Source organism: Papio anubis, chromosome X (assembly GCF_008728515.1).
Source record: "Papio anubis isolate 15944 chromosome X, Panubis1.0, whole genome shotgun sequence".
NCBI classification, from domain to species: Eukaryota; Metazoa; Chordata; class Mammalia; order Primates; family Cercopithecidae; genus Papio; species Papio anubis.
The window spans coordinates 76,808,713-76,822,148 of record NC_044996.1 but is presented as its reverse complement, the minus strand read 5'-3'; the positions used below and the strand labels follow the sequence as shown (position 1 = coordinate 76,822,148).

General features: G+C 40.6%; 1 pseudogene across 1 annotated transcript; it reads left to right on the top strand.

Annotated features, from left to right (window-relative positions):
* The first annotated feature begins 553 nt into the window (after nucleotides 1–553).
* LOC108583868 lies at nucleotides 554–1,596 on the top strand (annotated as a pseudogene). Its single transcript, XR_001898687.3, has one exon. The product of XR_001898687.3 is annotated as a 60S acidic ribosomal protein P0 pseudogene (transcript).
* Nucleotides 1,597–13,436: the final 11,840 nt, after the last annotated feature.

Here is a 13,436-nt window from a genome sequence, read left to right as displayed (position 1 = left end):
GATGCCAGCTGGAACTCTCCTGTATGAGGTGTCTGTCAACCCCTGTTGAGAGGTATCTCCAAGCCAGGAGATGTGAGGTTCAGAAACCCACTTGAGAAGGAGTCTGTCCCTTAATAGAGCTGATGTACTGTGCTGGGAGAATTCCCCTTTTCAGGATCAGCTGCTCTCTTTATTGCTGGCAGGCAGAAAAGATTAAGCTCACTGAATCTGTGACTGCAGCCACCTTTCCTCCCAAGTGCTCTGTCGCAGGAAGATGAGAGTTTTATCTGTAAGCCCCTGGCTGGTGTTGCTGTGTTTCCTGCAGAGATGCCCAGCCCAGTGAGGAGTAATCTAGAGAAGCAGTCTCACCACAGCTGCTTTTCCATGCAGTGGTAGATTCCACCCAGTCCAAACCTCCCAGTCTCCTTAGCACCATCAGGGGAAAACTACTTACTAAAGCCTCAGTAATGACAGTCACCTCTCCCCCCACCAAGCTTCAGTGTCCCAGATCGACTCCAGACTGCTGTGCTGGCAGTGAGAATTTCAAACCAGTGGTTCTTAGCTTGCTGGGCTCTGTGGAGTGGAATTTGCTGAGCAGGACCACTCGGCTCACTGGCTTCAGCCCACTTTACAGGTGAGTGGATAGTTCTCCTGGCTCTCTGGAGTTCAAGGTGCTGTTGGAGTATAAAAGGACCCTGATGCTCTTGCCAGGCATCCTCATGGAAGTGACATCGTCTTTAAACCCTGCGTGGCAATCCCTGATGCACTGCCGTGATGCCCAGGGAAGACACGGCGACCTGGAAGTCCAACTACTTCCTTAAGATCATCCAACTATTGGATGATTATCCGAAATGTTTCATCGTGGGAGCAGACAATGTGGGCTCCAAGCAGATGCAGCAGATTCCACATGTCCCTTTGCGGGAAGGCCGTGGTGCTGATGGGCAAGAACACCATGATGCAGTTTCCCACCTCTGGAGAAACTGCTGTCTCATATCCGGGGAAATGTGGACTTTGTGTTCACCAAGGAGGACCTCACTGAGATCAGGTACATGTTGCTGGCCAATAAGGTGCCAGCTGCTGCCCATGCTAGTGCCATTGCCCCATGTGAAGTCACTGTGCCAGCCCAGAACACTGGACTTGGGCCTAAGAAGATCTCCTTTTTCCAGGCTTTAGGTATCACCACTAAAATCTCCAGGAGCACCATTGAAATCCTGAGTGATGTGCAGCTGATCAAGACTGGAGACAAAGTGGGAGCCAGCGAAACCACATTGCTGAACATGCTCAACATCTCCCCCTTCTCCTTTGGGCTGGTCATCCAGCAGGTGTTCAACAATGGCAGCATCTACAATTCTGAAGTGCTTGACATCAGAGGAAACTCTGCATTCTCGCTTCCTGGAGGGTGTCCGCAATGTTGCCAGTGTCTGTCTGCAGATTGGCTACGGAACTGTCGCATCAGTACCCCATTCTATCATCAACGGGTACAAACGAGTCCTGGCCTTGTCTGTGGAGACGGATTACACCTTCCCACTTGCTGAAAAGATCAAGGCCTTTTTGGCTGATCCATCTGCCTGTGGCTGCTGCCCCGTGGCCGCTGCCACCATGGCTGAGATGATATGAATTTATCTCTTGACTAATCACCACAAAGCAACCAACTGAAATAGCCTTTATTTGCAAAACAAGGAAAATAAAGGCTTACTTCTAAAAAAAAAAAAAAAAAAAAGAACCCTGATGCTTGGTGCCCGCCCAACAGCTCCCAGTTTTGTGCTTGGAAACCCAGGGCCCCAGTGTGGTGTAGGGCTCATGTGGGAATCTGACCTGCAGATTGCAAAAACCATGGGGAAAGTGTAGTGCCCAGGATGGGTAGCACAGTTCCTCATCACTTCCTTTGGCTGGGGGAGGGAGATCCCCTCACTCCATGCCATTCCTGGGTGAAGTGACGCTCCACCCTGCTTTTGCTCACTCTCCATGGATTGTACCCACTGCCTAACCAGTCCCAGTGAGATGAACTGGATACCTCAATTGGAAATGCAGAATCACCTATTTTCTACATTGTTCTCACTGGGAGCTGCAGACCAGCGCTGCTTCTATTTGGCCATCTTGGCCCCTCCACCACTCCTTATCATTACATAGTAACTTTTTTTGGGTCTATTCTTGCGATTTTTGTCTTGGATTCTATTTTGTCTGATAGAAGTATAGCTACTTCTGCTCTTTCTTGTTGTCTATTTTCATGGAATATATTTTCACATCCATTTATTTTTAGTCTATGTGTGTCTTTATATGTGAAATGTGTTTCCTGTAGGCAAGGCGTCAATGGGTCCTGTTTTTTCATCCATTCAGTCACTCTATGTCTTTTGATTGTAGCGTTTAGTTCATTTACATTCAATAATTGTATTGATAAGTAAAGACTTACTCTTGAAAATTTGACATTCGATTTTTGTTGTTCTTGTTGTTGTTGTTTTGTGGTGTTCTCTTCTTTTTTAATTTCCTTCCTGTCTTATTTTAGGGAAGGTAATTTTCTCTGGGGATGTAATTTAGTTTCTTGGGTTTTTTTATTTTTATTTTTTGTGCATCTGTTGTATTTTTTTTTGTTTTAGGTTACCATGAGTCTTGCAAATTATAACCCAGTGTTATTTATTTATTTATTTATTATTATATTTTAAGTTCTAGGGTACATGTGCATAACGTGCAGGTTTGTTACATACATATACTTGTGCCATGTTGGTGTGCTGCACCCATCAACTCGTCAGCACCCATCAACTCGTCATTTACATCAGGTATAACTCCTAATGTAACTCCTTCCTGCACCCTCCCCATAATAGGCCCTGCAGTGTGTGATGTCCCCTTCCCAAGTCCAAGGATTCACTGTTCAGTTCTCACCTATGAGAGTATGTTCACCATGCAGTGTTTGGTTTTCTGTCTCTTTTGACAGCTCTTGCTAAGAATGATGGTTTTAGCTGCATCCATGTCCCTACAAAGGACACAAACTCATCCCCTTTTACATGTATATATCTCATGGTGTATATGTGCCACATTTTCTTAATCCAGTCTGTCACTGATGGTCATTTGGCTGATCTCCAAGTTCTTTGCTTACGTAAATAGTGCCAAGAAATGAACATACGCGGTGCATGTGTCTTTATAGCAGCATGATTTATAATCCTTTGGCATACACCGGTAATGGATGGTTGGGTCATATGGTACATCTAGCTCTAGATCCTTGAGGAATCGCCATACCGTTTTCCCCATAATGGTTGAACTAGTTTACAATCCCACCAACAGTGCGGTAAAGTGCCCGTATTTCAAATCCTTCCAGCACCTGTTGTTTCCTGACTTTTCACGATCGCTATTCTAACTGGTGGCATGGCATTCACAGGCTCTTTGATTTCACTTCTCTGATGGCCAGTGATGCATTGTGAGCATTTTTTCATGTGTCTGTTGGCTGTATGCATAAGTTCCTCTTTTGAGAACTGTCTGTTCATATCCTTTGCCCACTTTTTGATGGGGTTGTTTTGTTTTTAAATTTGTTTAGAGTCTTCTAGGTTCTGGATATTAGCCTTTTGTCAGATGAGTAGATTTCGTAAAATGTTCTCCACCTGTGGCTACTGTCTGTTCACTCTGATGGTAGTTTCCTTTTGCTGTAAAGCTCTTTAGTTTAATGAGATCCCATTTGTCAATTTTGGCTTTTTGCTGCTGTTGCTTTGGTGTTTTAGGACATGAAGTCTCTTTGCCCATGCCTATGTCCTTGAAATGGTACTACTCTAGGTTTTCTTCTAGGATTTTTATGGTATTAGGTCTAATATTTAAGTCTCTAACTCCATCTTGAATTCATTTTCAGATAAGGAGTAAGGAAAGGATCCGCTCTGTAGCTTTCTACTATGGTTGTACCAATTTTCCCAGCACCATTTATATTAAATAAGGAATCCTTTCCCTATTTCTTGTTTCCCAGGTTTGTCAAAGATCAGATGCATGTAGATGTGTGGTATTATTTCTGGAGGACTCTTGTTCTGTTCCATTGGTCTATATCTCTTGTTTTGGTACCAGTACTATGCTGTTTTAGTTACTGTAGCCTTGTAGCATAGTTTGGAAGTCGTGGTAGCTGATGCCTCCAGCTTTGTTCTTTACCTAGGGATTGTCTTGGAGATGTGGCTCTTTCTGGTTCCATATGAACTTTAAAGCAGTTTTTCCACCTGTGAAGAACTCATTGGTATCTTGATGGGGATGGCATTGAATCTATAAATAACCAAGTAGTATGGCCATTTTCACAATATTGGATTTCTTCCTATCCATGAGCATGGTATGTTCTTCCATTTGTTTGTGTCCCTTTTATTTCACTGAGCAGTGCTTTGTAGTTCCCCCTCCTTTGAAGAGGTCCTTACATCCCTTGTAAGTTGATTCCTAGGTATTTGATCTTCTTTAGCTAAATTGTGAATGGAAGTTCATTCATGATTTGGCCTCTGTTTGTCTGTTACTGGTGTATAAGAATGCTTGTGATTTTGCACATTAATTTTGTATCCTGAGATTCTTTTCTGAAGTTGCTTATCAGCTAAGGAGATTTTTAGACTGAGACAATGGGGTTTTCTAAATATATAACAACGCCAATCTGCAAACAGGGACAATTTGATTCTTTTCTTTTCCTAACTGAATACCTCTTGATTTCTCTTGCCTGATTGCCCTAGCCAGAACTTCCAACACTCATGTTGAATAGGAGGGTGAGAGAGGGCATCCCTGTCTTGTGCCAGATTTCAAAGGGAATTTTTCCAGTTTTGCCTCCATTCAGTATGATATTGGCTGGGGTTTGTCATAAATAGCTCTTATTATTTTGATGTAATGCCCATCAATACCCTAATTTATTGAGCGCTTTTAGCATGAAGGGCTGCTGAATTTTGTCGTTTCCTTTTCTGCATCTATTGAGATAATCATGTGGTTCTTGTCTTTGGTTCTATTTGTATGCTGGATATGTTTATTGATTTTATGTATCGTTGAACCAGCTTGCATCCCAGGGATGAAGCCCAATTTGATCATGGTGGTGGATTAGCTTTTGATGTGCTGCTGAACTGGCTTGCCAGTATTTCCTTATTGCGATTTTTGCATCGATGTTCATCAGGATATTGGTCTAGTAAATTTTTGTTGTATCTCTGCCAGGCTTTGGTATCACGATGATGTTGGCCTCATCAAATGAGTTAGGGAGGATTCCCTCTTTTTCTATTGATTGGAATAGTTTCAGAAGGAATGCTACCAGCTCCTGTTTGTACCTTGGTAGAATTTGGCTGTGCATCCTTCTGGTTGTGGACTTTTTTTGGTTGGTAGGCTATTAATTATTGCCTCAATTTCAGAGCCTGCTATTGGTCTATTCAGGGATTCAACTTCTTCCTGGTTTAGTCTTGGAAGAGTGTAAGTGTCCAGGAAATTATCTAAATTTTCTAGTTTATTTGCATGGAGGTGTTTATAGTATTCTCTGATGGTAGTTATAACCCAGTGTTTTAAGCTGAAAGCAACCTAACACATTTTACATACACCAAACAACAAAAAGCAAAAAGAAACCTACTCATTATGCTATGCTTTAATTTTGTCCCCTTGCTTCTTAACTATTACTCATTTCTACTTATATATTTTTGCCCTGTTGGTATCTTGAAATGTTGTTTTAGTTATTATTTTTACTAGTTCATTATTTTCTATGCAGAATAACAGTTGTTTACACACCACAGTTTAACACTGTTATAATATTCTGGGTTTTTCTGTGTACTTACTATAGTCAGTGAGTTTTGTGTGGTTAGGTGATTTCTTATTAATTTTTGCATAGTTTTCTTTCTGATTGAACTACTTCCTTTAACATTTTTTGTAGGACAGGTCTGGTGTTGATGAAATCCCTTGGTGTTTGTTTGTCGAAGGGTGTCTTTATTTCTGCTCTTTGTTTGAAGAATAATTTTGCTGGATGTACTATTCTAGGGTAAAAGTTTTTTCCCTTCAGCACTTTAAATATGTAATGTCCATCTCTTCTTGTCTGTGATGTTTCCAGTGAAAAGTCGGCTACCAGACATACTGGAGCTTCATTGTGTCTTATTTGTTTCTCTTCTCTTGCTGCTTCTAGGATCTTTTTTTAATCCTTAACCTTTGGGTGTTTGATTATTAAATTTTCAGAGATAGTATTTTTGGGGGGGGGGTGGTTAAAGGTGCTTGGTGTTATATAACCCTGTTGTACTTGGATATTGATATCTTTCTCTAGATTTTGGAACTTCTCTGTTATTATCCCTTTGAATAAGCTTTCTATTCCTATCTTTTTTCTATGATTTCTTGAATGTTAATAACAGATTTGCCATTTTGAAGCTATTTTCTAGATCATGGCATGCTTCATTTTTTAAATTCTTTTGCTTCTCTGACTGTGTATTTTTAAATAGTCTGTCTTCAAGCTCACTAATTATTTCCTCTGCTTGAAATATTTTTCTACTAAAAGACTGATACATTTTTCAGTATGCCAATTGAATTTTTCAATTTTAGAATCTCTACTTGATTGTTTTTAATTTGTAAAATCTTTTTGTTAATCTGATAGAATTCTGAATTTCTTTTCTGTGTTATCTTGAATTTCTTTTAGTTTCCTCAATACTGCTGTTTTGAATTCTATGTCTGAAAGGTCATATAGCGCTGTGTCCAGGATTGATGCCTGGTGCGTTATTTAATGCATCTGGTGAGCTTATGTTTCCTGGATGGTACTGATGAAGCAGCCTCATTGTCTGGAATGACACCTGAAGTTCATTATCTCATGGCAATGAAAATCAAGAATGTAGACATACAAAGAGTGAGAATAAGAGCAGAAATTTTATAGAAAAAAAATAGAAAAGATAGTAGCTCTCTGCTACAGAGGGAGATCCCAGAAAAATCTGTTGCCAATGTGTTGTGAATTCAGGCATTTTTATAGATGAGCTAGTGGGGAGGCAGTGTCTGATCTACATAGGGTACAACAAACTGGTTAGGACCAGGTGTGCCATCTGCATAGGGTGCAAATCTCTGGAAGCCCTCAACCAAATATATTATTATGCAGGTCAGTTCTCTCCATGTTGCCTACTTCTTTCAAACTGTACACATGCTAACAAAAATAGAAAGATGGAGCTTCCATGGTGAACATGTCTGGTCTTCAAGTAGCCATTTTCTATTGGTGCAGCTGCTGGCATTCTCCCATGTAAACTTTCAGCTTTCTTAACTATGTTTGCAGCTCACACTTTCAGGCTGCTCTTTGTTAGAAAAAAAGCCTATTTCTTGGTTTACTTTTTGAGAGAAGGGAAGCTCTGCCAAGGACTATTTGCCCTCACTATCTGACTAAATAATTTCTTTCTATCTTCTATATCATTCCCACCCCCTAGAGTGGAAATACTAATTGTTGTTGGCCGGGGGTGAGTGTTGCACAACAACTCTTCTGACTGCTTCTTGCTGGAGAGGGATGTTGTGTCAGGAACAGCACCTAGGGCTCCTCCTGAGGGTCAATCTAAGGGTCCTTGGAAAAAAGACAGGTCTATATGTGATTCCATGTGCAACACCACTTAGAGTTTAATAGCTTCTAGGTGAGAGAAAACAATTTGAGTTATAGTATTGAGTATACAAGTTCCAAATATTAGCACAAAACACATGAGCAAACAGGAGCCTAATAAAGGAGCTAACCATCTTCATAAAGAAGACTGGAATTTATTAAGAAGGGATGCTGGCCACCTGGGACTGGAGCCCACATTTTCTCTTAACCTGTTAATGATTCTAACTTGATCTTTAAGCACCTTTAGGTTCACTTCAACTTGACTAGAGGCGTTGATCCAGAAGCAGCATGTTTTATTTAAAAGTGCACAGGTACCCCTACTTCAGTCGTAAGGACATCTAGGGTCTGTCTATTTTGTACTACTATTGAGGCTAAAGAGCCTATGAATTGTTCTGCTTCTATGGCTCCTATTGTTGCCTTCTACCCTCATTGCGTCATAATAGAAATATTAAGTACTAATCTTTCAAGGAGAGGAATACTAGCAAACAAGAATAGGCCTCTGGCTATAGAATCCCCTATCCATGGTTTTCTAAGATAGAGTTGTCATGTTCATATCCTCCCCAGTCTTCTTTTTCAATTAAATCTCCATACAAGGTCATGGAAATTGTAGATCTTTTTGTTTGGTGCATCCAAGATAGTGCACTCTCTAGAAAAGAGCCTAGGTTAAGGATGTCTCTAGATAATGCTACAATTTCAGTGAAATTTAAAAGTAATAGTTCAGGGAAAAAGAAGTCCAGGGGGGTACCCAAGATGGCTGAATAGGAACAGCTCCAGCCTCCAGTTCCCAGCATGAATGACAAAGAAGATGGGTGATTTCTGCATTATCAACTGAGGTACTGGTTCATCTCACTGGGACATGTCAGACAGTCGGTGCTGGTCAGTGGGTGCAGCCAAATCAGTGACAGCTGAAGCAGGGCAAGGCATCACCTCACCTGGGAAGCACAAGGGAGAAGGGAATTCCTTTTCCTAGCCAAGGGAAACTGAGACATACAACACCTGGAAAATTGGATAACTCCTACCCTAATACTGCACTTTACCAAGGGTCTTAGCAAATGGCACATCAGGAGATTATATCCCACACCTGGCCCAGAGGGTCCCACACCCACAAAGCCTCCCTCATTGCTAGCACAGTAGTCTGAGATCTAACTGGAAGGCGGCAGTGAAGCTGGGAGAGGGGTGCCCACCATTGCAGAGGCTTAAGTAGGTAAACAAAGCCAACAGGAAGCTCGAACTGGGTGGAGCCCACTGCAGATCAAGGAGGCCTGCCTGCCTCTATAGACTCCACCTCTGGGGATAGGGCATAGCTAAACAAAAAGCAGCAGAAACACCTGCAGAAGCAAATGTCCCTGTCAGACAGCTTTGAAGAGAGCAGTGATTCTCCCAGCATGGAGGTTGAGATCTGAGAATGGACAGACTGTCTGCTCAAGTGGGTCCCTGAACCCTGAGTAGCCTAACGGGGAGACATCCCCCACTAGGTGCAGACTGACACCTCACACCTCACACGGCTGGGTACACTTCTGAGATGAAGCTTCCAGAGCAAGAATCAGACAGCAACACTTCCTGTTCAGCAATATTCTATCTTCTGCAACCTCTCTGGAGTGGACCTCAAGCAAACTCCAACAGACTTACAGCTGAGGGTCCTGACTGTTAGAAGGAAAACTAACAATCAGAAAGGACACCCACATGGAAACCCCATCAGTACATCACCATCATCAAAGACCAAAGACAGATAAAACCACAAAGATGGGGAAAAAGCAGTGCAGAAAAGCTGGAAATTCAAAAAATCAGAGCACATCTCCCCCTCCAAAGGAACACAGCTCATTGCCAGCAATGGAACAAAGCTGGATGGAGAATGACTTTGATGAGCTGAGAGAAGAAGGCTTCAGTTGATCAAACTTCTCAGAGACAAAAGAGGAACTACGTACCCAGCAAAAAGAAGTTAAAAACGTTGAAAAAAGAATGAAAGAATGAATAACTAGAATAACCAATGCAGAGAAGTCCATAAACGAACTGATAGAGATGAAAACCATGACACCAGAACTACATGACAAATGCATGAGCTTCAGTAACTGACTCGATCAACTGGAAGAATGAGTATCAGTGATTGAAGATCAAATGAATGAAATGAAGCAAGAAGAGAAGTTTAGAGAAAAAACAGTAAAAAGAAATGAACAAAGCCTCTAAGAAGTATGGGATCATGTGAAAGACCAAATCCACGTCTGATTACTGTGCCTGAAAGTGATGGGGAGAATGGAACCAAGTTGGAAAACACTCTGCAGGATATTATCCAGGAGAACTTCCCCATCCTAGCAAGGTAGGCCAACATTCAAATTCAGGAAATACAGAGAATGCCACAAAGATACTCCTCGAGAAGAGTAACTCCAAGACACATAATTGTCAGATTCACCAAAGTTGAAATGAAAGAAAAAATGTTAAAGGCAGCCAGAGAGAAAGGTCGGGTTACACACAAAGGGAAGCCCATCAGATTAACAGCGGATCTCTCGGCAGAAATTCCACAAGCCTGAAGAGAGTAGGGGCCAATATTTAGCATTCTTAAAGAAAAGAATTTTAAACCCAGAATTTCATATCCAGCCAAACTAACCTTCATAAGTGAAGGAGAAATGAAATTCTTTACAGACAAGCAAGTGCTTAGAGATTTTATCACCACCAGACATGCCCTACAAGAGATCCTGAAGGAAGCACTAAACATGGAAAGGAACAACTGGCACCAGTCATTGTAACGACATGCCAAAATATAAAAACCATCGATGCTAGGAAGAAAGTGCATCAACTAACGAGAAAAATAACCAGCTAATATCATAATGACAGGATCAAGTTCACACATACCAATATTAACCTTAAATGTAAATGGACTAAATGCTCCAATTAAAAGACACAGACTGGCAAATTGGATAAAGAGTCAAGACCCATCAGTTTTCTGTATTCAGGAGACCCATCTCACGTGCAGATACACACATAGGCTCAAAATAAAGGGATGGAGGAAGATCTACCAAGCCAGTGGAGAACAAAAAATAGGCAGGGGTTGCAATCCTAGTCTCCTTTAAAACAGACTTTAAACCAGCAAAGATCAAAAGAGACAAAGAAGGCTATTACATAATCGTAAAGGGATCAATTCAACAAGGAGAGCTAACTATCCTAAATATATATGCACCGAATACAGGAGCACCCAGAGTCATAAAGCAAGTCCCTAGAGACTTGCAAAGAGACTTAGACTCCCATACAATAATAATGGGAGACTTTAACATCCCACTGTCAACATTAGACAGATCAATGAGACAGAAAGTTAACAAGGATATCCAGGATTTGAACTCAACTCTGCATCAAGTGGACCTAATAGACATTTATAGAACTCTTCATCCCAAATCAACAGAATATACATTCTTCTCAGCACCACATTGCACTTATTCCAAAATTAACTACATAGTTGAAGTACAGCACTCCTCAGCAAATGGAAAAGAACAGAAATTGTAACAAACTGTCTCTCTGACCACAGTGCAATCAAACTAGAACTGAGGACCAAGAAACTCAACCAAAACGGCTCAACTACATGGAAACTGAACAACCTCCTTCTGAATGACTACTGGGTACATAACGAAATGAAGGCAGAAATAAAGATGTTCTTTGAAACCAACGAGAACAATGATACAACATACCAGAATCTCTGGGACACATTTAAAGCAGTGTGTAGAGGGGAAATTTATAGCACTAAATGCCACAAGAGAAAGCAGGAAAGATCTAAAATTGACACCCTAACATCACAATTAAAAGAACTAGTGAAGCAAGAGCAAACACATTCAAAAGCTAGCAGAAGGCAAGAAATAACTAAGATCAGAGCAGAACTGAAGGAAATGAAGACACAAAAAACCCTCCATAAGTCAACGAATCCAGGAGCTGGATTTTTGAAAAGATCAACAAAATTGATAGACTGCTAGCAAGAGTAATAAAGACGAAAAGAGAGAAGAATCAAATAGACACAATAAAAAATGATAAAGGGGATATCACCACTGACCCCACAGAAATACAAATTACCATCAGTGAATACTATAAACACGTCTATGCAAATAAACTACAAAACCTAGAAGAAATGGATAAATTCCTGGACACATACACTCTCCCAAGACTAAACCAGGAAGAAGTTGAATCCCTGAATAGACCAATAGCAGGCTCTGAAATTGAGGCAATAATTAATAGCCTACCAAAGAAAAAAAGTCCAAGACCAGAAGGATTCAGAGCCAAATTCTACCAGAGGTACAAGGAGGAGCTGGTACCATTCCTTCTGAAACTATTTAAATCAATAGAAAAAGAGAGAATCTTCCCTAACTCAATTTATGAGGCCAACATCATCCTGATACCAAACCTGGCAGAGACACAAGAAAAAAAGAGAATTTTAGACCCATATCCCAGATGAACATTGATGCCAAAATCCTCAATAAAATACTGGCAAACCGAATCCAGCAGCACATCCAAAAACTTATCCACCATGATCAAGTGGGCTTCATCCCTGGGATGCAAGGCTCGTTCAACACACGCAAATTAATAAACGTAATCCAGCATATAAACAGAACTAAAGTCAAAAACCACATGATTATCTCAATAGATGCAGAAAAGGCCTTTGACAAAATTCAAAAGCCCTTCAGGATAAAAACTCTCAATATATTCGGTATTGATGTAACATATCTCAAAATCATAACAGCTATTTATGACAAACCTACAGCCAATATCATACTAAATGGGCAAAAACTGGAGGCATTCCCTTTGAAAACTGGCACAGGACAAGGATGCCCTCTCTCTCCACTTCCTATTCAAGATAGTGTTGGAAGTTCTGGCTAGGGCAATCAGGCAAGAGAAAGAAATAAACGGCATTCAATTAGTAAAAGAAGAATTCAAGTTGTTCCTGTTTGTAGATGACATTAACGTATATTTAGAAAACCCCATCGTCTCAGCCCAAAATCTCCTTAAGCTGATAAGCAACTTCAGCAAAGTCTCAAGATATAAAATCAGTGTGCAAAAATCACAAGCATTCTTATACACCAATAACAGACAAACAGAGAGCCAAATCATGAATGAACTCCCATTCACAATTGCTTCAAAGAGAATAAAATACCTAGCAATCTAACTTACATGGAATGTGAAGGACCTCCTCAAGGAGAACTACAAACCACTGCTCAGTGAAATAAAAGAGGACAGAAACAAATAGAAGAATATACCATGCTCATGGATAGGAAGAATCAATATTGTGAAAATGGCCATACTGCCCAAGGTAATGTATGGATTCAATGCCATCCCCTTTAAGCTACCAATGACTTTCTTCATAGAATAGGAAAAAACTACTTTAAAGTTCATATGGAACCAAAAGAGAGCCTGCATTGCCAAGAAAATCCTAAGCCAAAAGAACAAAGCTGGAGGCATCATGCTACCTGACTTCAAACTATACTACAAGGCTACAGTAACGAAAACAGCATGGTACTGGTATGAAAACAGAGATATAGACCAATGGAATAGAACAGAGCCCTCAGAAATAATACCACACATCTACAGCCATCTGATCTTTTGACAAACCTGACAAAAATAAGAAATGGGGAAAAGGATTCCCTCTATTTAATAAATGGTACTGGGAAAATTGGCTAGTCATAAGTAGAAAAACTGAAGCTGGATCCTTTCTACTCCTTATATGAAAATTAATTCAAGATGGATTAAGACTTAAATGTTAGGGCTAAAGTCCATAAAACCTCTAGAAGAAAACCTAGGCAATACCATTCAGGACATAGGCATGGGCAAGGACTTCATGTCTAAAAACACCAAAAGCAATGGCAACAAAAGCCAAAATTGACAAATGGATCCTCATTAAAACTAAAAGAGCTTCTGCACAGCAAAAGGAATTACCATCATTCTCCCCAAACTGTCACAAGAACAGAAAAGC